This window comes from Myotis myotis, unplaced genomic scaffold (assembly GCF_014108235.1).
Source record: "Myotis myotis isolate mMyoMyo1 unplaced genomic scaffold, mMyoMyo1.p scaffold_m19_p_6, whole genome shotgun sequence".
NCBI classification, from domain to species: domain Eukaryota; kingdom Metazoa; phylum Chordata; class Mammalia; order Chiroptera; family Vespertilionidae; genus Myotis; species Myotis myotis.
The window spans coordinates 68,392,477-68,414,574 of record NW_023416368.1 but is presented as its reverse complement, the minus strand read 5'-3'; the positions used below and the strand labels follow the sequence as shown (position 1 = coordinate 68,414,574).

General features: G+C 42.7%; 1 protein-coding gene across 9 annotated transcripts in view; it reads right to left on the bottom strand.

Annotated features, from left to right (window-relative positions):
* The window catches only part of PALLD (palladin, cytoskeletal associated protein), a 407,453-nt gene that overhangs the window by 260,516 nt on the left and 124,839 nt on the right, over positions 1–22,098 (bottom strand). The window contains exon 1 of one of the 9 annotated variants that reach the window (XM_036315093.1): positions 8,810–8,985. The exons of the other annotated variants lie outside the window; for them this stretch is intronic. The gene's annotated coding sequence lies outside the window, so the exon portion shown is untranslated. Of the gene's footprint in view, positions 1–8,809; positions 8,986–22,098 lie in introns of those variants that run through there. 9 annotated transcript variants of the gene reach the window in all.

Sequence of the window (22,098 nt, the reverse complement as noted above, 5' to 3'; positions counted from 1 at the left end):
GGAAGGAGCCAGCACGGTGCCTGTGTGTTGGGGGTGCCCAATTAATGCTGACTGCACTGCGCATTCTCCAGTCATTTCCTGGTCTAGTGGAGAAGATGGGTTTTCAAATTTCACCTATGAGCTTTGTTGAGAGGTTGACGTTGTGGTTCACGTCTCTCTCTGAGGGGGCAGGCTGTGAACCTTTCTCTCAGAGAAATTTTTAAGTGGTATCCAGCTGGAGTGCATGTGATTCGAAGGCTTCCCAGATAAAGACCTCCTGGGGAGTCACCAGATTCCCTCTAGATTCGTGGTTTACCCATCACATCTGGAAAGGCCTGGGGGAGACAGGCTTTTGATCTGGAGCTAGAGAGAAAAAATCAGGGGCCAGCGCTTATCCAAGAGGTGAGGGGAAGCCGAGACAGAGTGCTCAAAAGAAGGCAGTCGAACAGGTTGGCAAAATGAAGGGGACCACAGCAGGAGTGGACCAGGGCTGGGTGGCAAGTTCTGAGAGTCATGGCCATGGGCCCTGGGTAAGTAGGGAAACTTCAAACAACTAACTGGCTTAGGTGTCTGTGACTGGTTTTTATGGGCCAACTTTGGCATGGGGAAAAGGCAGACGTGCTGCATTTAAAGAGTCTGTTCTAGAATGGATACTGTAAAAGAGGGTTTCTTCAAGTATGATCTGCTGACGTCTCAGAACCCTCTGAGGTACTTATTAAATGCCGGTTCCAAGGTTCCACTCAGGCTTAATGGATCAATAGGATTTGGAGCCAGGGCCTCAGAATCTGTGTTTCTGACAAGCACCCCATCCCACCATGGGATTTTTCAAAAATGTAAACTTTTAAAACCACTGAAATATGATAAAGTGCAAGGAATTAAAAGACAGAAAACTTGAGTTCTCTTTTTTGGCCATGTGCTCTTGGCAGTTGCTTGATCTCATTGAATCTTAGTTTCTTTGTCTGTAAAATGGGGATAATGTACTTGTTCATAAGAGTTGGCTAAGTTAATGAAGATCAAAGTGGTAAGCAAATACACATGTTTGTAATTATCATGTTTTTGAGCCAGAGTGAAATCTTGGAGACTACCACCATTGTACCTCCGACAGATCTGGGCTTGGTTAGTTATCTCAGAACAGCCCAGTGTGATAGCCCTTAGCTATGTGTCTCCTGGAAGGTCCTCCAATGGTCTCGTACTTTATCCAGCACTTGTAACTCTGATGGTCAGTATGAGTGCCAGCACTGGGAGTTGGACTGCTTGCTTTTCAAATCCTGGAGTCATGAGGCAGAAGAGCTTTGAGGGGCCAGAAGTCTCAGGGGTCTGGCTCCTCTACGGGTGAATTCCAGGGACTTTTAATGTGCTAAGCTACTTGGGACAGTAGCTGGGGTTAAGAATTAAGAAGAGGAAGAATAGGATTAGAGTCCCAAGTGAGTTGATGAATTGGCGAAGTAGCCAGGAAGAAAAAAAAACACACAGCTCAATAGGAAACGTTCTGGATGATACATGGAGGAAATGATTGTTATCACAAACTCGGGCTAAGCAGTGTCCAGCCAAATGAGGACAATAAGCTGAAAACAATCCAGTGAGGTCCGGAGGTCACTTAAAACATGAGCGTGAAAGTTGGCTGCACTAACTGAGTGAAGCCCAGCGTGGAGGAGCTGTGAGGTAATCGCCACTTTATCATACCTTTATGAGACTTCTTTGTCCAGCTCTGGACTTCACAGTGTGAGAGGCATGGACTACTTGGACATAGTTCAACAATAGAAATAAAGATGATGAAATTGTTGGAGAACATGAACTATGAGAAAAAGCAAAAAAAATAAAATAAAATAAAATAAATCTGGTATTATTTAACCTAGAGAGAAAGCAAGCCAAGGGGAGACTTAACTCTTCCAGTCCATGAATTAGGGCTGAGAGTGACCATTTTTGTTTGCATTATATTGAGGGGTAAATAGGCTGATGTTCAGTAAAAGGGATGTATGTTAAGGAAAGAAAAATACTTTTTTGTGTGTGTGATGAATGTGAAGAGCTTAAACAGGCTCTGGTGGCAAGAGAAAGACTCCTTTCCAAACACTGACTCAGGGGCCACACCAGACTGAGGGATGTGACAAGGTGCTGCTTTACCCTATTTTGAAAGTTGGAAGGAAAAACAATACTGTCTGAATTTGGAATCAGCCCCACTTCTGGCCCAGAGCTGTGATTTGGGACAGGCAGTTAACTTCTCTGGTCCTTAGTTTCTGCATCTTAAAAATAAAGGTAATAGATCAGATGATCCCCAAGGTCTTTCTCAGCTCTAAAAAGTCACATTCTGTCATGTTCAAGAGTAATAAGGTGGCTGTGTTTAACATGTGACAGTTTTCCTTCCGATAAAGCAACAACAGTAAACATGCTGGGGTGGAGGGGGGCTGGGAGTGGCACTTGATCTGGGCTTGATGGGCTGATGCCATGGGTTGGGTTGGAACAAACCGTGGAGAGCTATTCCCTGTGGGGAGTTATCTGGCTCTGAGAGACAGGTGGGGCAGAGAAGGCAGGGTTCTCCTGAGAAGGGGATACACCGAGTGGAAGGGGAGGATGAGTGGTGCCAATAGGCTACCTAGGAACGAGGACAGGGAAAGGAGAGAAGACTGTGGGGTGTGAAGCAGGACAGGCTGATGAAGATGAAGCCTTAGGTAAGGACCCAGCCAAACCCTAGGAGCTGGTCTAGACTCAACAGCCAAGAAGGCCACTCAAGGGACTCCCGGAAGATGAACTGCATCCCCAAACCAAGAGCATGGGTCTGTATTCAGGTAGGAGGGGCCCCTAGGCCTCTGGAGAGTTGGGGCCCCTCCTACCTGAATACAGACCCATGCTCTGAAAAGCACATGGGCTTTGATCTGAAAGCACATAGGCTTTGAAGTGAGACAGACTTGGTTTCCATTCTGCCTCTGTTACTCATTACCCACGTGATCTTGGGCAAGATGCTTCTCCTTGGTAGACATCAGTTCCAGATAGTAACATGGGGAAATAGATCTACCTCATGATATTTTTATGAGGATTAAACATGATTATGTGCTTGACAAAAGTGAGTAAAGACTGCTGTAATTCTGATTGGGCCTGGGAATGGATTTAAGGCAGAAAAAACAAACAAAAAAAGAAACAAACTTCCGTGACTCTATGGTTTCTAGAAAGGTCCTGAAATTGGATGACTACTAATACTACTACTAATACCTAATGTTCCAAACTATGTTTTTATAACATGTCCTCCTGTGTTCCTCCATCTGATCCTCCCGAATATTTAACTTTGAAGTAGGCATTGTTATTCCTGCCCCATTTCAAACGATGAGACATTGAGGCTGAGAGGGGATAATGCCTTGTCCAGCCTCAGTGAGTAAGTTGCCGAGGTGTGGTAGTGACTTAAGTCTTCTGGCTTCAGTCATTGCTTTTTCCTTAACATCTATTCCATGGGAGAGAAACAGAAGAGCTTGGGAGAAGGATTGACATTTTAACATTTTAACCAACTTATCTGAATAACATGAGACTGAACTTGTCCTCTGGTCTGACCGCTGGTAGTTGTCCAGGAACAGTTCCTTGACCTTGAAAGGTTGCTAGACCCTAAGCCTCTCCTCCCAACCCCAGTGTGCCGCCAATCCTGCCAATACAAGCAGAGTCAGCACCAGATTAGCACAGCTTTCTGTTTGTCACACTTACTGAATGAAGAGGCTTCTTCTGTTTGTGTCTTTAAATAGAATCATTACCCCGTCTCTGTAGTCATAACTCTCTCCAGGAGCCCTTAATAAACATTAAGACTGTGACTGAGTCACTTAGCTCTTTTTCCCCCTCACAGCCAAGTAACCATCTCTCTGATCTCCCCTCACAGAATTCCTTTCCAACCAGCAAAGCATGCCTGTGATTCTTCTCTCGTCCTTTGGATATTGATCCCAGGACCAGACACTCCTAATGAGGCAAGACTCACTGCTTCTGAGCCTAGAGAATGGGTCTCTCTGCCAAGCACAAATACTGCAGCCCCTCTTTTCTTTCTCATGCGCTCAGACACTCTCTGGGACCCTTTTCTGCTCTGGGATTATTAAAAAAATTTTAAAGGGCTGACATTTTCTTTTCGAAATAGTTTGCATCGAGTCCTGCTAGAAGCAAGGAATATGACTAAGTAATTTCTTAAAGCCCCTTCCAGCCAGTGATTCATCAGACATAGACTTTTAAACTGGAATGGATTGACTGATTCTGGGCCAAATGTCTCATTTTTTTGCAAAGCAGGAGAGTGCAGTCCATAGAGGTGAAGAGGAGGCTGCTTGCTACAGAGGAACGAACATAGGATTGGAAGTGCGAAGTTCTGGATCTGAGGCCAAACTCACCCAGCCACATGCTGAGTGACCTTGAGGAAGTCATTAACCTCCAGAGCTTTGGTTTGCATGCTTGTGAAATGAAAATTATCCCACATACCCTACCTGCTTTCTAGTGTGGTTCTGAGGATAATAGGGCATTATATTTCTGAAAGGCAAGCAAAATATAATCGTTTACCAACAATGTTGCACATTTAAGTAGCTTGTGCAGAGTCACCCTGTGGCAAAACCAGAGCTCCAATTCCAGTGTAATTCAATTTCCATCCTACAGTGCTGCCTTCTTGACAGTTTTCCAATTCTATAGTTATGAGCTTTTCCCAGAAGGCACCACACTAATTTGATCTCCACATGCTTTCCTTTAAACCCCTGGATATACACAGACTCACACTGTGGGACTGCAGACTTCCTCAGATGGATTAGAGAACAGCATCTTCGAGGACTTGTTGGGGATCTCTCAAGCAGCCTTCCACTACGTCAGGGTTATGGCCCTCAGACCTCGGATTGATAGCTTCCAAGGGACTAGGTACATGTGTGAGCTAGCGTTCCCTGTAGCTTCTCTAACCAGATTCATAATACCAAACTGGGCACTGGAGACGGCTATTTGATAGCCTGTAACAAAATATTAGTCTACAGCATGTACATTGAAGACTGAAATAGGATGAGAGTGAACCACAAAGTAAAGTGATAATAGACAGTTGAAGTTCATGCTGGACAGAGATTTGGAAACAGGCTTAGTGGTAATAGGTGGTTTACTGTGCCAATTTGTGGTAGTTCACATAGGAGGGGCAGAAGATGGCAGCTGAGTCTCACAAATGAAGTGTGGGCCTAAGGCCGTGGTCGGCAAACTGCGGCTTGCGAGCCACATGTGGCTCTTTGGCCCCTTGAGTGTGGCTCTTCCACAAAATACCACGTGCAGGCGTGCACGTACAGAGCAATTGAAACTTCGTGGCCCATGTGCAGAAGTTGGTATTTTGTGGAAGAGCCACACTCAAGGGTCCAAAGAGCCGCATGTGGTTCGGGAGCCACAGTTTGCCGACCACCGGCCTAACGGACCACTCACGGAAGGGGCCAATGGGCTCTGAGCCCCACCATCAGCATGGGGAAATAGCCATGTTTCATCTGGCCTCATTGTTAATCACGGTATAATGGTCCTGGGGAGATGGACCAAAATCATGTCTGCATTCATCAAGAGACGTGCATATACTGCTGTACTCATACTCTCTGACCCTCTGGTACAATGGGGTATCTCCTTCATAACTAATGCCTCCCAAAGTTTGGCATAGGACAGCCTTCTTTCAGTCACTGGAGAGAGTTGAGACCATTCTCTGACAATGTTCTTTGGCCTTCGAAGAGCACAACAGAGAAATCCTACTTTTCTCTGTTTTCTTAAGCATAAAAAATGTTTCAGATTTCAGAAATAATGGCGAGGTCAAGCCTACCATAAATAGAGAATATAGCTGTTCTCTCTACGCAATAAAAAAGAAGTAGGGGGGGTGGGCGGGGGAGGGAACACTATAAGCCAGTTCAGCCAACAATTTCCATGTTAAAAAAAAAAAAAGTTCAAGCTGGAGCCATGTGGTCTCAATAAAGTAGTAAAATATATTTTCTTTACCCTACACTTCATGTGCCCATAACCTTCCTTTTAAATCATCGCTAACCAGCCCCAAATCACTGACCGCAAATCATTTGGTGGCTTTGGTCTCCGGGCGATGGAATGTGCTGGAGCAGACGGGGAGTCGCTACCAAGAGTGCTCAGAGGGAGCTTCCCCTGCCTCCGCACAGGCACACAGACCCCAGCAAAGCCCCGAAAGGGTTCCGCACGGAGATAGCACATGACATCATAGCTCAATCATTCAGGAAAAAACTGCAATGGCTGCAGAATAGCACCACATGCCACAAACCACAGTGGGCAGATAAAGCCGGAGAACAGCTTTTCTTATGAAAACATTCACGAATACCACAGGCAGCTGGCAGAGACACGTTTAATTACATTCACAGAAACCCATTGTATCCATCAGACCCACCATCTTTGGAGGTGACCAGCAAGTGGGAAGGTCAGTGAAGCCCATCTTAGAAATAGGAAAGCCAGAAGCGCTAGAAGCTCACGCACTGCGTTTTATAAGGTTTGCTATGATGAGATTTGGCCCAGCTGTAAAATTGCTTGATAGGCTTTGAGGGGACTCCCAAGTGAACTAGACCTCAATAAGCAACCCAAATTTCAATGTATAGCTGGGGATTAAGTGCAGCTGAAGGTGTGGGGGATCAATTATTCAATTCATGATTAATTGAAGAGACATCGAGGTTGTCCTGGGCATACACAGAGCTCATGCGACTGCCATCTGCCATCGCATCTGAGGACCAAGTCTTGTATTTTGCAAGTGTCTTTGGAACTTTTGTTTTTCTAAAAGAACTGTTCAAAGAGTTAAGTATATACACTTAGAAGGGATGGTCAATGTATTGGGAGTGTCTTTAGGCTCCTCAGAGAAACAGAGTTCAACGTGCATTGGTAAAGTATGATTAAAGCTCACGGGGAAAAAAACTGTCCAAAGAAAAATGCTATCTTAAAGGGTACTTAAGCACCAGCTTACAATCATGACTAAAGTGGAAGTTTGAAAGGAGTCTGCAGAATCTTCTCTGAGACAACAAGGATATGCCTGGAAAGGCCTGTGGACTCTTCTAATTTTAGCCCCAGCCAACCATCATTGCTGCTAATTCCAGTCTGTGATTTCACCTGAGTGAAGGGAGGAATTTCTAAAGAAAAACAACAACAATAAAATAACAAGCCAGCAAAACCACACAACGAACAAACGACAAATGAAAAACCTGTGGTGCTCAAAGTAGGTCCCATCCCTAAAGGAACAATGAAAAATTGCATAGTTTGCTAGAGACACTCACGTCTAGTAGCTGTAATCTTTTCAGAAACATGTTATTTTATAGCCCGGTAATGGATCTGGCAATAATCTTTTCCATCAGACACCCCAGGATAACTTTCCATTTCAGTTGGGGTGAGGGGAGAGCTCAAATGCATGCTCATAATATCTCCGGGCAACCTCTAAGGCAATGGTCGGAGAAAAGGCAAGACTCTTGGGTTACTGGAAATAACCTGCTTGCCATTATGTGGGCAATTATAAGCGAGGACTTGCTTTTTAAAATTGCTGGGTTCAGCCGAGATTTCCCATGGATTTATCAGCCACAGAAATAAACAAGCATTCCACTGGGTCCACTTGGAAGTGTGAGAGGGGCTATTGAAAGTCTTTTTCATCATGTGGACAGGCATTCAGCTTAACCTGCTGGGATGTCAAGGTACATCCCAGTATCCTGATGATTTTCTTCATCATCAGAAAGTTGAAAACAAACTTCAGCCCCCTTCTCAGGTGGCCCGCCCCCTTGGCCCCTGCCACACACCACATAACCCCTCTCCCTTCATCAACAGACCATCTGCTGTCAGGTGAGAGGTGACCAGCATCCTTGGGGAGCTCAGGTGTCAGGGTCTTTATGCTTGTTGTGCAGGTAAATTAGGGGGAAAAAAATCTCTCTTTAAAATTCCTGCTGGTTACCTCCGGATTAGCTCATTTCAAGAACTGCCTCTTTATGGAGCAGTGACGGCATGCCTTCCACAAAAAACGAATGGAGAACGTCAGTTTTTCAGTTTAGTCTTCCCACGGCAGGCAAGCCATCAGGAATGCACTCTTCCCCATTGTATTCTTCCTGCCACTTGTTCCCTGAGAACCGTAGCCAACTGAACGCTAAGGAAGACAGGGACCCCATCCAAAGGGGTTCAGGAGAACAAGAGAGGGAGAATGGAGCAATTGAATTTGTTAGACAAAGGACTGCAGTCAAGTAAAACCCAACACACACACACACACACACACACACACACACACACACACACACACACACAACTTTCAGGTGCTGAAGAGCGACAGGTGTGAAAACTCCCAGAATTATCTTGGCGGGGGGGGGGGGGGGGCGGCGTACGGGAGGACGGGGGAGAATCACCAAAACCTGCCATTAAAGGGTTTCCAGCTAAAGTTCATTCAGCGACTGAGAGCAATCAGGCTGTGAGAGACGGCTTGCTCTGTGCAAGTTCCCTTCCACGCCAATGGGGACGGAGCAGATGACAAAAAGACTTCAGAAAGAGTACAAACCAACCTGGTGCAAACGGCCCCGGACATATCAACGCCCGAAAGAAAAGCTTCTCCCAAAGTATCTTATGTTTCGTAATGGGAAAATAGGGGGAGCAATTCAGCCTCGCGCCCCTCCTCCACCCCACTCTAACAACAGAGGAGTCGCGCGCGCGGAGCAGGACCCGTCCCCTAGGAGCGCGCGGTCCGGGGAAGGATTCGGAAAACCGTGGCTGCAGATGGTCTTCTGAGCCTGCTCCCAGGAAAACCCCAGAACCGAGCGTTTCACAGCAGGACCTGCCTGCATCTGCCCAGAAACGCTGCAGAGCACTCTTCCCTGCACCGCTACACACACTTCACGCCCTCACTCACCGGCTGAGCAGGAAACGGCCTCTGCCCCTAAAGCAGCTCCTCTCGGGGGCTTCCAGAGCTCAGCTACTCCCGGCGTGCAGCTCCACCGCTCTGCGTTCAGGCTCCGTTGCAGAATGCAACAGAGAAACTGAAGCGGCAGCCAGCCGAGCGGCCGCAAGCCCAGCCCCTCGCAGGCTGCGATGAAGACGTCTTCGCGTCCTGGGCTCCGGGGAAGCCTCCTGGCGGCCAGGCGGCGGCGAGCAGCTCGCAGAGGCGCCGACTGCAGCCAGCGCCGCGTGTGCACCGGGGTGTCGGCGAGGGGGCTGCCCCGGAGGGGAGAGGGTGTGTCCTCGCGAGGAATGCTGCTCACTTCCAGAAATAACGCTGAGGGGGGACGGAGGGAGATCCACCGCCCCTCACGCCCAGCTCTTATCACACGTAGAAAGCTTTTGCTGTTGGGAATGGCAATCACACGTGGAGAAGGTAATAAGCAAGTTCCACCCACGCTTTCTAAAGCCCGTTCAGCTGGGATTGGAAGCGTTTCTCAAAGACCTCTGTTCATTTAGTCAATCAGGACACCCTTGGGTGGTGGGTGGGGGGGCGGGGGGGAATTCAGGTGGTGAATTCAGGTGGGGAATTTGTATTAGTTATAAAAGAAATCAATTTCCATCTTGACCTTCCTTATATACCCTTCCAAGCGGGGGTATCTTTCAATTACACTCTTCACCTACATTACTTCTTGTGCAATACATTGCCTCTCTGGTGCTGCCTTACCGCAAAGCTATAAATTAATTACTACATTACACATGAAGCCCGCAGGAAAAGCAATGCCAAGCATAAATCTGGTTTTTGTTCTTTTTTAAAAAAATGTTGAACAAGTTTGCCATTAATCAAGTCTTTCCACCAACATCTAGGAACAGACCCAAGATTGCGACGCATTGAGAGATGAACATGTGTATCTGTCTGGCCGTCCTACGGTCTCTCTTGCAGCATTATGTCATAGTGACTCACAGATATTGTGGAGAAACAGTCTGAGAAACAAAACCAACCATTTAATAAAGACCTGCCTACTTGCTAACTATAACTAATTAGCAGACAGGACCCAATTTTTAAGCATTTTAAAAGATTATTCCATACCTTCCATGGTTCTCTGTCTTGGAGCTACAGAATTGCTTGCCATTGGTCAGCCTGGGAAATAGAAACCCAGGATTGTACTTGGAAACTTAAAGAAGAGACTCAGAAGGGACCCAAGGAAGCTATTCATTTTAGTGTAGCATATAAAATGTCAAAGGCACGACACATTCTTGAAGTTGATCAGAAGACATATCAGAAAGTGTTTTCCAGAAATAGAATTATGTTGAGAGGTCCAAAATAGAGCTAGTGTAGAAATTTATTTTTTTGAAATGAAAATGAAATGTTGAGAGTTTACTATGTATCTTTACTTCATTTTTTTTTTTTTTATCCTGAAGAGAAGTGGTGGGCTGTAAAATATTGACATTTTTTCCATGATTAAATCTGCCCCACCCCTCTTCTCTGGGGAATCAATGTAAAGTTAGTAAGGATGAGTTTGGTTTTTAAACTAAAAATAGTCTGAGTTTGGCAGGTGCAGTCTCACTTGTATGCCGTTAATTCCTTTTTTATTTTGTAACTCTGCACTTCATTTGTGAGTTTTACTACACTCACTGGATAACAGAGTCAAGTGCTTTTATTCATCTGAAAAATATCCCAGTGAAGCAGGGTGGCCTGGTTGGGTGGGTGTCCCTAAGATACATTTCAGATCCTTAGCACTGTTTCCCATAGGTCTAGTACAGTGGTCGGCAAACTCATTAGTCAACAGAGCCAAATATCAACAGTACAACGATTGAAATTTCTTTTGAGAGCCACATTTTTTAAACTTAAACTATATAGGAAGGTACATTGTCATTAACTGAATTAGGGTACTCCTAAGGCTTAGGAAGAGCCACACTCAAGGGGCCAAAGAGACGCATGTGGCTCGCGAGCCGCAGTTTGCCCACCACTGGTCTAGTCCACACATCTCCTCTCAGGTAACCACTGATAATAATGTTTTCTGTAGACTTCCAGGTTAGTGTATACAAAAATAAATTCCTACTCTTCCTCCTTTATTTATTAAAAAATACTATATGCAGAGCTATATCCATTCTCTTGGATAAATGCACCACCATTTATTGAATCAGAACCCCACTGATAGACATTTGAGTTCTTTCCAATATTTTTGCTGTTCATGTTGCAAACATGAACATTTTACACTTGTGCAAGTATATCTATGGCGTTAATTCCACAGTGGGATTGCTGGAGTCTGCATTTCTAACTTAGCTAGGTATAGCCAACTTGCCCTTCAAAAGGCTAAAACCATTGACACTCCCACTAACAATGTTGACTAGTGCTTCCTTTCCCACCGCCTTGCCAACAGAGTGTGCAATCAAATTTCTGGGTGTTTGCCAATCTGATAGGTGAAGAATAATGTCTCAAGATAGTCTGACTTGCATTTCTCTGATATTGAGTGGGGTGGAGCAACTTTTAATATGTTTAAGAGCCAATTCTATTTCCTTTGTTGTGGCCTCTCCATTTACTAGTATATACTTTCCCCATATTCTACTGGGTTCTTGACCTTTTCCTTTATAGATTTCTTGAAACGCCACATATATTAAAATTATCCTTCTGTGTTATGAACTACAGATTGTTTTCTCATTTTGTTATTTGGCTTTTGACTGGGCTTACGGTATTTTGTGGGTGTGCGAAAGTTTCTGATTTTTATGTAGTCAGAAAAAGTATGTAGAAATGCCTTTCCTATACCATATGCATTTGTGACTTTCTTTTTGCAGAAAAAGTTGATCCATTTGTATTTTATCCTTGTTTAATTTATAAAGTATTAAGGTATGGGTCCTGCTTCATTTTGTTCCAATTAATGATCCAGTTGCCCCACTAACACTTTAAAAAATAATTAAAAAATTGTTTTAAAAAATACATAGTATAAAATTTGTCATCTAGGTTCATCCATTTCCTTCCAAATAATACTCCAGTGAATATATATTCCACATTTTCTTCATCCTTTCTTCTGTGGATGGACATTTGAATTGTTTTGATTTGAATTTCTCTAATAATTAATAATGCTGAACATATTTTCATGTGCTTGACTATCATCTTTGGAGAAATGTCTATTCCTTGGCCGATTTTTTATTGGATTATTTTGTTGTTGTTGAGTTGTAAGAATTATGTATATAATATGGTATTAATCCCTTACCAGATATGTGATTTGCAAATATTTTCTCCAATTCCTTAGCTTGGCTTTTCTCTCTGGATTTTGATGCACAGACGTTTTCCTTCTGTTGCCTGTGCTTTGCCGTACCACTCTATAATAGTAGTCTTTTACCTACTGCTTTGAGATGCCATTTTAAACATGTATTAAATTCCTGTATATAGTTGGGTCCATTTCTAGACATTTTATTCTGTTTCCCTGGTTGATCTCTTAATTCAAGTGCCAGTACCACACTGTTTAATTTTAATTTTCATAACTCATGGGCCTAATTCTCTCATTACTCCTCTCTCAGAATTTCCTGTTGTTCCTTATGAACATCAGAGGAAATAAACAATAACAATAGAAATACCTATTACTATTTTTAAAATTAGAATGAAATTTAGATAATTAACATAGAATCAACTTCTTTATATTATCAAGATTTACTAGCCAAGAAAAAAGGTAAATCTTTTCATTTATTTAAAGCTTATATTGTGGCCTTCAGGAATGTTTTACAGTTTTCTTCATAAGTGTCTTGCACATTTACTGTTACATTTATTCCTAGCTATTTTATCTTTGCATTACTATTGTAAACGGGGTCCATTAAAATATTTCTCTCATTACATCTTGCTGGATATAATCATCTCATTACAGGGTATTCATTTTGTACCATTTTTTCTTACTAATTACCTTATTGTGTATAGGTATTTCTCAATTCTCTTTTATTTCTAACCATATAATAATATCTGAAAATAAAGATTAACTTTCTGCTTTCTGATTTTTTAACTCCCACCTCATTTCATTATCTTTTAGGTCTGGTACAATGTTAAATGACAGTAATGATAGTGGATGTTCTTGTCTTATGTTTGATTTTAGTGGAAATTCCTCCAGTGTTTCCCCAATAGATATGGAATGGATTTTAGCCTGGGAGTGATGTACTTTATTATGCAAAGAAAGTTATTGTATTGAGGACTTTTTTGGGTCAAGTATGACTATTGGCTTTTGTCCAAATGCTTTTTTAAAGTATCTTTAGAAATATCACATAATTTTTCTCCTTAGACCTGTTAATTTGATGGAATATGATAAATTCCTTACAATGAACTATCCTTGCATTCCTGAAAAAAGTTCTGTTGAATAATGGCAATTTTAAAAAGATGTGCTGGTAGATGATATTTACTAATATTTTATTTAGAATGCTTGCATTTATATTCATAGTTGAGATTTTGATTAAAATATTTTATTGCATTGTGATCAAATATTATCTGTAATATTTCTATCTTTTGGAATTGATTGACTTTTTCCTTGTGGCTTAATTTATAGTCAATTTTCATGTATGTTTCTTGGTCACTTGAAAAGAATGGTGGTCCTATATTATCAGGGTACAGAGTTGAATAACATGTATCATATTATGTTATTTATGCTTTATACTTCAGGTATTTTGTTTTGATTTATCATGAGCTGAGAGTTTTCAATGCTTTATAGTGTTCTTCCATAATTTCTGCGTTATAAGGCAGCTATATGTTCTTTGGTGACTATATATTCATAAATGTTACAGCTACATTGTGAGTCTTATCATTTAGTGTTACAAATTGCCTTTTCCCTAATTTATTTGTTGGTGTAAATTCCTCCTTATTGGATAATAACGCCATAACCTTACTTTATTTTCAGTTCCCTTGTCTGGTATGTCTTTTCTTACTCTTTTAACTCACCGTCTGAATCACTTTGATCTACACATGTCTCTATGTGTAGGGTTTCATTCTGTGATGTATTCCACTGCTTCCATCCTTGCTCACCTGGTTCCTGCACCAGGTGTTGTTGCAAAACAATGGATATCACTTTCTGATATTGCTCTTCAAGTGAGTCCTCCATCTTCAGAGAGAGAATACTTTTTCTGGTGCTTTGTGAGGTCCCAACACCTAGTTTGCTTACATTCTATTTTATAAACAAAATGTTTGTATCCGACATTTAGGCTTATATTTACAGTATTTTATTTTTCGGGAGTCCCTGTTATTTCTATAATGAACTAAGTGTGACTATTTCCGGATTCAACTTGAAAATGATTATTTTGGTAGTGATACCAATGATACTCAGGCAGTGTGACACATGATCTCTTTCGATGCTCCCAATAATATCAAGTTTGGCAGAGCAGGTACCCCCATAAACAGCTGGGAGAGATTGGGGTAAGGCTTCTCAAAAAATTATTTCCTCATGATTTCTTACACAAGTAGACAATTCAGCTTTCTGGTATACTGTGGAAAGACTTTGAAGTCGGGAGAAATGTTTTCTAGGGCCCAAAGGAGAGAGTTTCAAAATAATAATAAAAAGTAAAGTGATAGTAGGTTTAACTCTCTTCTGAAAATGCTTGTTACCCTGAAGAGTTTACTTAGGGAAGTCATGGAATCTGCTTTTCTGGGGCAACATTAATAAAGGAGATCCCCATCTCTTTCAAATAGTTTGAGTGTGGTCCTGCCCCAAGGCACGGGTGACCAGATATGCCTGTGTCAAAAAGAACATTTCAGGAATCCGGATGATCAAACTTAGGCCCCAGAAGTATGATCTGTCAGGAGATTGTTATCAATGATATTCAGATTTAAAAGCATAAAGTGGTTATGTAACAAGATGCTAGCTAATGGGGAAATTCAAGTCAGGATCTAGTTACCGCATGATAATGCTACTTCTCTTTTGGGGTTAGGGACAGGGTCATTACAATCAACTTCAAATCGCCTCAAGTTAAAGAAAACATTAGAACGTCCACATTTCTTTTTCTGGGCTGAGAGAAAGAAGGCAAAGGGGGGCAATACATGAAAATCTTTCATATCGACACACCTCAGGACTGTGTTTTCTTCCAACCAGAAATTCCCAAGTTGTCCCAAGATTCAACATCTGAATCACACCGACAAGCAAGACATTGTTTGAGCAAGACTGAAATTCTGAACATTCTGAGAGGCTTCATAAAAATCCCCAAATGATGGACAAATGCTTATGTTGTGGTCATGCAAAGAAAAGCCCCCCTCATGATTTGGGATTGCGTTTGTTCATTTTATATTTATAGTATCTACACCAAAGGAATGTCCAATTTTGGCATGGGGAGAGGATGGGGAAGTAGGGAGAAAGGAAGGAATGGGGATCAGCTTTTGTGTGTGTGTGTGTGTGTGTGTGTGTGTGTGTGTGTGTGTGTGTGTTAACCTAGAGCCTGTGGAGTATGAGGAGAGAGTGTGTGATAGTTTTGTTTGCTTTTAAAGCAGAATCTTCTGCAGGTCTCTAGTGTGGGAGAGTGACTGGAAGGATTTTTAACTTTTTTCTTGTTAGCAGCACCATCTGTTTACAATGAAAGCTTGGCTTCCACTCTTTGGCCCAAATAAAAGCCCTGGGGTGCCCATATAAGTCAAATGGATGAAGCATGTGTTTGCAGACCTGAAGAATCGCCCTCTTCTGCCTGCACAGGGCTTTCATGGTAGATTTACACAGCCTCTTATCCCTACATAAAATCAGGATGATAAGCTTCTAAGAAGCTAAGGTGGGTCACAGGTCACTGGAATTCACAGCACAGGCAGCTCATCTGCCACTTAATGAAATGATGGACCCCTGGGGTCACACTTGCCAAGAGAGAGGTTGGCAAGTGGGAAAAGAACCCTATCTTTCACCACTTGTCATGGGATTCTTACACATTTGGGAGAGGGATTTACACACCCAAACAAGAAAATATGGACGTGCAGTCTTTGCATACATGCTAGAATTGGACTGGAGTTCCAGGAAAAAAGGCACATTTCCAGACACAGTAAAGCATAAAGTGAGTAAACAAGAGAAACGTTTCTTGTACCAAAGTATCAGGCCTGGGGTAGGGGGGCGGGAGGTAGAAGCGAAGGAGTTGAAGATAGAAGCCAGGCCTCCTGCCTTTCCTATTCTGGTCTGTGGTGGGTCATTGCTCCCAGGTGTGGCTCCACAGCTCTCTACCTGGAGGCTGGGGTTTTCTTCCCTCTCCTCAGAAATAAATCTCAGACAAGGATTTGTAGGACGATGACAACAGTGAACACACTGTAAGTCTTGAAAATTTTTATTAATGATGAGAGAAGTTTCATGTAACAATGTTATTTTGCATGCCATTCGATCAATCAAGTGTTTATTCATTGTTTATTAAACCCAGCCTCTGCTGGAGTATGTGATGGAAGGCCCAGGCCTAAACTTTCAGAGGTTGATCAATGGCTGGGGAAGAGAAACAAAACAAAGCAAAACAAACCCATATGCGTTTGAAACAGCTGCAGAATAATTACGTTTTATCTGCTAGGCTGCAATGTGGTTCTCAAGTTGTGTGTGTCACAATCGAGTGGATCTTGAGAAAATGCAGGTTCCCTGGCCCCACCACTTGTATTCAGAGGGTCAGGGCAGGGGCCAGGGATTTGCATATGAAAGCAATATCATCAGTGGTTTGATGGAAATGAAACTCAAAACCCTTTTTGAGAATCACTGGTCTAGAATATTATTTTACTTTTTTAAAAAAGAGGTGGTAGGGAAAGAATATTTATTGAGTTCTTATCCTATATCATAAAAGACTAATATGCAAATTGTTCCCTTGGGAGTTCAACTGACCGGGAGTTTGACCGCCCGCTATGATGTGTGCTCACCAACAGGGGGCAGCACAGAACGAAGGAAGTCCCCGGTTGTCAGCCCTGGGAAGGAAGACCCTGGCTGGCAGCTGGAAGGCCCTGATCAGCCCTGATTGCTGGCCAGGCCTGGGGACTCTACCCGTGCACAAATTTCATGCATTGGGCCTCTAGTACTTATAACTTTTGCACATACTGTGTCATTTCATTATGACCAAAAATTCTGTACCCACAATTTAGTCAGGGTCTGCACCTAAAGTCTGGACTCCCTCTTCACAAGGGTGCTGCCTCTTCCCGAAATGGGAGATAGTCATGGTGAGCAGGGAGGTTGCACAGCCTGGGTTTGGTGTATGCTTGTGCCAGGCTATGTCTCCTCAGCCAGCTTCTGCATGGCCCCTGGGTTTCCAGCAAATGCAGATCTCACCATGGCATAACATTGTACTATCTTTATTACTCTGTGGCTTGCTTTTTTCATCGAGCAGTACAATTCTGACATCTTTTTGGTTGGGTTCCCTGGTTTTTTGCCCATTGGAGGACAATTTTTTTGGAACAGCCATGAATGCAAAAAAAAAAAAAAATTAGTATCATTAATCAAGCCTGTTGACTGCATTGTTAACTTGGAGCTAGGGTGGTTTGTGGCTCGGATTCAGTGAATTTCTCTCTGTTCCATGGCAGCAGGCTGTGTGTTGTATCCACTAGTCTTGAACATTTACACTATGAGTCAAGAAAACGTGTGGACGGATTTGCACAAACTCATCACTATCACTGGAAAAGCTTAAAGAGCACATTCTGCTGGTCGTTGGTTAGGAGAACTGTATTTTTCATTATGGAGCAACATGTTTTTGTTTAAGACTAAGTTTGGTTACAGTTATAGCTGGTGTTTTTGAATGTTTACAGAAGACTAGTCCTGGGGTGAACCCAGACTCCTGGATTCTGTTCTTTTAAGGAATCCATTAGCAATAAGATTCAGACGTGTCTGTTCAATCCTAGTTAGACTCCTCAAGCATTGTGTATGTGTGAGATAACCCCAGAGCTTGTTATAAATTATACAGATTCCTTAGTCGTTCTCATCTCCCACTGTCTAGGCACCATAGACCTGAGGTGGTTTTATTGATGAGCCCTACCACAGTGTGAGAAATAGTAGACCCCCAAACTTCTCCAACTCTAATGTTGCTGGCCCAATCTGAGCCATGATCCTTTCTAGCCCAGACAACAGAAGAGCCTCCTGACTGCTTCCCCCACAACAGCAGGTGTCATCTTCTTAACATGCAGATGGAGTTAGGTCATTCCCCCCCCGTTTAAAACAACTCTGTGGCTGCCCATTGAGACTGGATTGAAAACAAAAGTCATTTAAATGCTCCATGGGACATGCCTGATGTGGCTGCTGCTTACTTCTCCAACTCCACCAGCTTCTTCTGCATTCCTGTTTTTCTCTCTTTTGTAAATTTTTTGTTGCCTCTGTCTTTTTTATTTGAGGAGAGGAAGAGGGGGAGAGAGAAGCATCGATTTGTTGTTCTACTTATTTATGCATTCATTGGTTGATTCTTGTAGTACGTGCCCTAACCGGGGATCAAACCCACAACTTGGGAGTGTTGGGGCAATACTCTAACCAACTGAGCTATCTGGTCAGATGTCGGAGACCACTTATTGTCTTCACTAGTTGAGAAGCGTAGAGACCCCAAAAGCTGGTGACCTTTGAAGCCCTAGCAAAGGTTGGAGCTGTGTATCACCCAGTTAATCTAGATAATGGTAGCTGAAGCAACCTCCCCACCTTTACTTATGTAAATCCTTATTGATAAGATAGTCTGCCTATTACTGGAAATTGCCTGCTGATGAGTTAGTCTGTGTGTTACTGGAAATTCCCTACCTAAGGGCTATCCCAGATCAATAAAAGCTTGGTGAGGCCTAAGCACCAGTGGAAGTCCTTCTCCTTGAGTTGGACTTGCCCACCTGGCTCCCCAATATTTCCAAATTATCTCTTGTCTCTTTTCTTTCATTTGTGTGTGGCTCCTCTTTCAGATCCTGAACCCTGAGCCACGCGGGATATGGAGGGGAAACACACTCAAGAGTCAGAGCCTGTTTTTTTTTCTTTCAGCTCCTGGTCCATATAACACCCTTCCCATCTAGTGCCTTTGCACCTGTTTCTACCTATCCTTCAAGTCTTAGCTCTTGAGTCATTTATCTCCTCAGAAAGTCATCTTGCATTATTACACTCTGCGTTCCCACCACCTATCAGAGATATTCCGTGTCTTTGTGTCCAGTGACTCTCATGCAGAAGGGTGGGCTCCATGAGCAAGTCAATATCTGTAGGTCAGCATCCAATGCAGACCCTAGCACACAGTAGCTGCGCAAAATGAAAGGAGCAGTCAGGGCCTGGTCATGGCTGGGCGTTCACCTCATAAAAAACTGGATATGCTGTACTCAGCATCCACATATGTTGGAGGTTGTATTAAGAGTATGATAAAAATTACTGTCACCTTCCAGAAATCTGAAAATGAACCTGAAGCACACCCAAGAGAAGAAATATGCTCAAGGATTTATCAAAACCTAACAGATGAGGCAGCTGAGGAATCAAGCAGAAGTGAAGCTCATGAGTAAACAAATACATAGTTCATAGTCACCAGTATTTACCTTAGAGGAAGAACTTATTCTGATGGCTGGGCAGAGGTAACAGGTAGCATGTTTGATCCCTTATGTTATCTAAGAGCTTCAAACCACAGCAAAGTGAGTAGAGGCCCCTGCCACGTACATTCACCATATTTAGAAGGGATTTATGCATCTCCTAATATTTGAATATGACTGGTCTTTCAAAATTCTTTCTTTTTGCACAATGAGAGGAGTAAAATAGTGACTGAGATGGGTGTGTAACTGAAATATTCTTGATATGCATTGACATATTGTTCCTGCAGATTGCCTGTAATACCTGAAAGAGTATGGCATGTACAGTTTTGGTAACAATCATAATAGTTATCCTTTATTGAGAGAAATTATTATTGACATGCCAGACTTTATCTGTATATCATTTAATTCCCACAAGAACCTTGTGAGGTTGGTTATATAAGTACTCTCAGTTTATAGTGCAAGAAATGAAAGTTTGAAGAAGAATTGGGTAACTTGCTGAAAAGCACAAAATAAGTGAGAGGCCATGATTCAGGCCCGGGGAGTCTGACTCTTTCTCTAGTCTTTGCTCCTTGCCATCTCATGATACCCTTTCTTGAACTCCGGCAGATTTCGCAAGTGTACCGAGCCCCACCCCTGGATCAGCCTGGTTCCTGCTCTGGCGACTCAGGAGTGAGGCAGCTTGTCTCACTCTTGTCTGCAAAAGTGAGGCAGCTTGTCTCCAAACCCCAATTACCCATGGACTACCTGCTTAAGAAATCAGCTTACCTGCCCTACTGGTAGGTAATAACCAGGTTCTAGGATTATGGGAGGGAAAGCAAAGTGTTTTTCTTGGTGTCTGTGTCATGTAGGGTTAGGTTCAGCTCCATCTAATATCGATCCCACCCACCTCCCAACTAAAAGCTGAACAAAAGCCAAAAAGGAGTGACTTACAAATTAAACGACACAGGCATTTATTTATCATATAAAAGGGATCATATACAGTTAGGATGTTTAGTTCTGTTACAGCATCATCATGATCCACAAGGATTCAAGGTTTCTACTCCCTGCTCTTCTGCCCTTATTCATATGTGATCTCATTTCTAAAGTGCCTGCTTGAGTGCTAGGGATAACGTTCCTCTTCCAACCAGGAAGAAGGAAGAAGCAGGTAAGAAAGGCAAAGAGCACGTGTCAGCTGTCTTTTAAGGTGCCCACTGCCCTTCTGCTTGTATCCATCTCCATGGTGGTCTGGACTTGGTACAATGGGCATAGCTAGTGGTTGTGAGCCCTGCACCTGGCTAAACTCAGGGGTTCTGCTACCTGAGGAATGAGGGAGGACTGCCTTTGGCGCAAGCACTCAGCAGTCCTTCCATAGTTTCCATTCTAGACTCTTCTATGACATCCCATAGCAATCATTTCCAAAACTTTAGGGTCTTAAGAATTACCTGGGAAGCTTGCTAAAAATTTAGATTCTTGAAGCCACTGTTAAAGACTCTGGTTCAGTAGATTTGAGATCAGGCCCAGTAACCCCTGTGTTTTCTCAGACAGCCGAACCTCCTCACTCAAATGCTTAGGGATGCACCAGCCTCCTGAGAAATACTATATGAGGTTCCAATTAGAAGGCACGTGAAGAGAGTAGAGGGTATGATGAAATCTGTAAAGTTTTATACAGTAGCTAACCTGCTTCTCTGGCAGCCACAGCGGAGTTTCCTGACTAAAAAAAAATGCAAGTAAATTCTCTTTTGTATGAAGAGGATGAAATTAAAAAATATTATTTCAATTCTGGGAACCACTCTACTCTGAATTAATTTTGGATATTTTTTAAATTTAGGATTCATTCTTTAAAACTTACCTAATGTAGATTTTTTAAATCTTTAAGGCCTGAAATGAAAATAGTTTTAACCATGTCAAAACATGCATGCAGCGATTAGAATCTGTTCTTCACATGATTTAAAAGTAAAACAAATTAGAGAGGAGTATACAAAATGGATATTCATGGTTAGAGATTCCTTGGTCACCAAAATTAAGGTTGACTCCTTACAATATAACCCAGTTTAAACTCACAGCCAAAAGGAGCAGATGAAGAATAGGCAAAACATAAGAACATACTATAGCAGTCATCCAAACCCAAGGAATTTTATAGAGAGAGAGAAGAGAGAGAGAGAGAGAGGGAGAGAGAGAGGAGAAATGGTGATGCTTCTTTAACAATCACATCATAAATAACCTTCCCCAGCTAGCAACAAACTCCTTTCATCCATAACTTGAAGGCAGAGACCTCATAAATTGACTGGGATATTCTTCCCCTGTTTTACCACAAGGCAGTGATTATTTCAAACTGTTGATGTTTTTCAGAGTGAGTCACTGGTGGGATTCAGAACAACTGACATTCATTGCTTTGGTGACGGACACCTCAAAGGCAACGCGAGAGGAATCACAAGCACTCCCTTTGCATGGGGGTGGTGCAGCCACTTGGTCTTTCAGATGTCATCTCAGACATCTCTGATTTCGTCCTGAGGATCACTAATGTCGCTGCACATCCCATCTACCTGTGGAGCTGCTTTTGATTATCTAAACGGAATGAATATAAAAAACAAAGCCTAATCCAAGAAGGAATGTAAATCCAGTCTCTTCGTGCCCTGTTGAAATGTCATGTCAATACTCAAGAATTCCTGTTGCCACTAAAGGGACTCAGGCCAGATATTGACACTCAGCCCCCAAGTTCTGTTATTTTCCTCATGAAACTGTAAGGAGACTGTCTTCGTGATTACCAAGAGTAGGTGTGGATAGATGGTAATGAAGATAAATCATTTTTTCCTCTCCTGATATCCGAGCCCTTTGTGGTATAAGCCACGATA